This window comes from Glossina fuscipes, unplaced genomic scaffold, assembly GCF_014805625.2.
Source record: "Glossina fuscipes isolate IAEA_lab_2018 unplaced genomic scaffold, Yale_Gfus_2 61088, whole genome shotgun sequence".
Lineage (NCBI taxonomy): Eukaryota > Metazoa > Arthropoda > Insecta > Diptera > Glossinidae > Glossina > Glossina fuscipes.
Window position 1 is genome coordinate 66,115 of NW_024003331.1, and position 4,415 is coordinate 70,529.

At 31.9% G+C, this 4,415-nt stretch overlaps 1 pseudogene; it reads right to left on the reverse strand.

The window, feature by feature from the left end:
• Nucleotides 1–399: 399 nt before the first annotated feature.
• On the reverse strand, nt 400–517 carry LOC119643494 (annotated as a pseudogene).
• Between the last annotated feature and the right edge of the window lie 3,898 nt (nt 518–4,415).

The following is a 4,415-nucleotide window of genomic DNA, read 5'->3' on the forward strand; positions in this document are numbered from 1 at the left end:
AAAATAAGGGCAAATGGACAGATCAAGACATATACTCGTCAGAACACAAAATTTTGTGCTTTTTTATGACGTATGTATCCGTAATACACAGTTAACTTGCTAAAATACCATTTTCTTCGCAACTTGCTATTTCTGTTCAACTATACCAATTGACCTAATCTTCAATCTAGGCTATCTACTACAAGTGGATTCGTTTACTTGTAACGGGTTTATGCCTTCTGACAGTTCGAAAACGATTCACAAAGTCAATTGGATTTAATAAACCCAGCACACACGCGAGGAAGGAGAAAAAATTTTTTAAAACAGAAAACAAAGATACAATTATAAATAATATGTGTTTTACTGCGCAAAAAAATTTTATCTCTTGCACTAACAAGTCTCCTTTTTAAACTTAAATAAATCCTATTTATCACTTATGGACTCAAGCTAATAGGTCAAGCCACGAAATGCTCCTCTCCACGAAAATCTTTAGTAAAAGGCGAAAAATTTATTTGACAACTGAGGAAAAGCCAGGCATAATGGTCCGTTGAACCATTCTAATGTGTCAAATACAACTTCCTCAAAAAACATTTTAATTTTAATAACATAAATATCTTACTGCTAGCATCTCATACTTTACACGTTACGCTTGATTTCTCTGCTCGAAATATTGAATCATAATTCTATAATATATTAAACCTAGCTATTTCTGCATTCGTTCCGATTCAGCAATCTCCATCTCGAAGGAGGTGCCCGCCATTATTTAACAAGACAATTAAATATTACAAAAATGGGAAAAATAAACTTTTCAAAAAAATTTATGAAAAATGTTTCTGCTTACGACTATTTTTCCCATTTTGCTACACGGCATTGACTTGATTATCTCAAACACCAATGTTATTACAGATACCTTCATTTGATAAAACACTCACTGCCTGTTAATTCGAAATATTTTTATCAGTTTGTCAACTCAAAAAAAAAATCTCCATATATCCCGCGTATGTTTCTTTCAATGGCTCCAAGTCTTGATATCGAAACCTCAAATCTCTTTGCTGAATATTTCCGACGAAATGCTTCATCTGCCGACTCCAATTTAACTGAAAACCATGCGCATTCGTTAACTAACTTGAATTCGATTCCTAACATGGTCATTTCAAAAAATGATGTTTAAGATGATTTGAGGTCTCTTAAACAGAGTTGTGCGCCTGGACCTGATGGGATTCCACCATGTACGAGCTACGCAGTGTTATTTCCATGATTTTTAATCGGTGTTTGAAATCAGGTGTTTTCCTTTTGTATAGGAAGAATAATTTCTTTATTCCAATTTACAAACGCAAATGAAGTCTAAAAAAATGCAAGAATCTTTCTTTTTCAAGGAGGAAGTCATTCAGTACTGGGTATTTCATCGATTAACACAAGTAGGGAAAGCTAGATGCGTTCATCGATTTAGGAGTTCTATTTGGTCAAAGATTACGTTTTAGTTTACATATTGAGGTCTCTTACGTAAAGCTAGATCGGTTCTAGGTTTCCGTAAGAGGTGGTCCAAAGTACTGAAAAATCCTTACATTACAAAAAGGCTGTACAACCTTACCATTAATGGCTATTAAACATTGCTGGGAGGCAAGTACTTTATAATGCATAAATTTTGTAGGAATTTACATAAACTTAACCGTTATTCGCGTTAAGCTAACAAAAAATCCTTCACTAACGTGCACTGTATAAACGTAAGTATCTTTGGCTATGTGTAGATTTTGTCATATTGCTTATATCACACGTGTGTGTATGTACAGAAATTTGTAATCCCACAATTTTTGCGTAATTATTAAACAACATTGCACGTTCTTTGTTAGTTATAAGGGTAGACATCACATTAAGCGTTGCGGTGTAATTATGCTTCAGGAATTTTGGTTAAATTTTTAAAAATTTTAACGAATAAATTTTTTAATTGCTTAAAAAATGCTTTTTGATTCATTAACTTAAGACTTTAATTTCTTTCATTTGTTTATAAAGAAAAATTGTGTTCGGTTCGGGACGTATCTGTCCACAACCATCGTTAGTTGTTTACGATTCGAAAGATATGCCGAAATTATTATACATTCACTTGTTGTAATTTGGTTACTGTTTGTTGTTTGTTGTTATTTACACATGAAACTCAACTAAAATAAATTAACAGCCGAATTCAATTGACTCTTAGAAGCAAATTTTATACTAATTATTATTAAATTATTATATTTGCCTTGGTTCAAAGTATATAAGGAGAAGTAAAAAGAAAAAAAGAAAAGAGAAGAACATAATTATATATAAATAAGAGAAAACGCTATCTAAAAATTTACGGAAAAAATTATCTTGTTGGGTTCACTCTGGTAATGACCATTCCAAAATGCCTTCTAGTGTTCTACAGTTGCGTTTAATGCGAAAATATCTAAAACAACTGGATATGCAAAAGTTAAGAGTTATATATTTGTCGCCTCTATTTTCTCAAAAAGTTATGGGACATCTCTACTTGGGTAACCTTTAAGTTGCAATGAAATCATTATGACTGTCCAAGTGAAAAGAAGCATGAGTATTACCTTTGAAATTAGCTACAGATTAGATAGATATGAAATATATTTTTTTATAATAACTAAGATGTTATTAACGATTATTTATTCCATTAATTATGTATCTCTTAGTTATTACGTAATGATATTTATTTGACGTTATTGAATACTAATTACATTAAAAGCTCCTTATTCGCGGGGGATACGTTGAATAAAAATGCCGCGAATACAGAAACCGTGAATACGGAATAGTAATATATATGCGATTGTAGAGGATATGTTCCTAGGTGACAAAATAAAAAAAAATCAAATATATAAAAAAATCAATTTAATTGAATGCGAATGTGCATATAGTTTTTCCCTCTTCAGGCAATTTGTTATTTGGGGAAATTACTTAGCTAAAATGAACTAGATTTGAGATTTTCGCATCAATATTTTATTCATAGAGTAATAAGTTTCCTTTCATTCTGTTTGTTTACATTCTCAAAAACCACGAATAAAGAAATTTATAGCCGCGAATAAGGGAAGCGCGAAAAAGGAGCTTTTACTGTACTCACTTACAATTATTTATGATAAATAAGTTATTTAAAAATATTTTATTTGACAACACCGTGCCCTGTGATAAATAATAAATGCACAAGAGAATAACTTCGTTATAGAGGGTCACAACTCAGGGGGAGATTTGAAAGGGAATTCTAAATTTTATTCTGCACTCCATTAATAAATGATGTATATGGTAAAAAATGAGATCTAACTACATGTATGCTTTTCGGATTGAAAAATGTAGTCGATCTTAAAGACAGATTGAGTTGGCAAAAGAGAGCGAAAAGAGGTAGAGACGAGGTTTGCTTTGAGCACCAGAGGGTGAGGGTTTAAAGTCAAGATTTCGACAAGCAGGAAGACAGAAAGGCGAAAAAACAATTTATATTGCTAGGTAAGATCAATCTTAAAAAATAATTACGTAATTTTCTGTTGTTATCTTATTGTTATCTTTAATAAATATTTCTCATATATACAATTTATTGTACTTATATGGAAGCACACAAAATTTTTTGAATCACTAGGTCTTCAAAAGGCGAGTTGTTCTTTTTTCCAAAGAATAGGTCTACTGACCGAGGAATTGATAGAGTATATTCGTACAGAAATGGCATTTTTTTATATTATTCGAAAACATGAAAATATTCGAAACGGAATGAAAAACAAAACAGTTCTTGTTCTTTTGTGCATATACATTTTCTTTAATGTGTTTTTACATTTATGATATCCAAAATTTCTTAAAGTGATCTATATGTCTACTATAACATAGTCTCCTTGCTGTTGTCCAGTTGCCAAAGTTCCTGTTTTGATTTTGTGACTTTAGTCTTTTAATAGTAAAAAATGTTTCTAGAAATACGAAGTGGCTGCAGCTTGAAAGATATGATTCCGACTGGGTTCTCATACCACATACTGCGACCACACACCAATCGTGATTATAGTCGAAGTTCTCAATTATTTGCAACACGGTTTGAATAGAAACAAGACTTTTTGAATGCTAGAGTTAGTTCAAAAGAATAGGCTAAAGTTAGTTCGAAAGAATAGGCTGAGGTTAGAGATTTCTTTCAATAATTTAATTTGCAACGATATCTTGGACTTTTTAATCCGTCACCTGTCAACATTTCGTTTAAAGCCTACGTGTGGATGTGTAGAACGACAAACGTTCACGCTGCAGAAAGTTCGCTTAGAATATTTGTGATTGATGCGTAAGACATAATAACTCATACTGTTTTGCGTCCTTTTTTTCTTTTATCGCAATGGATTACGCTAACATTGTTTTGACTAGTCCTCCTACGCTTTCAACAGAAGGTAAGATAGCCGTATTCATCTCTAAGCTGAACTATCGTATAGATCAGAGATTCA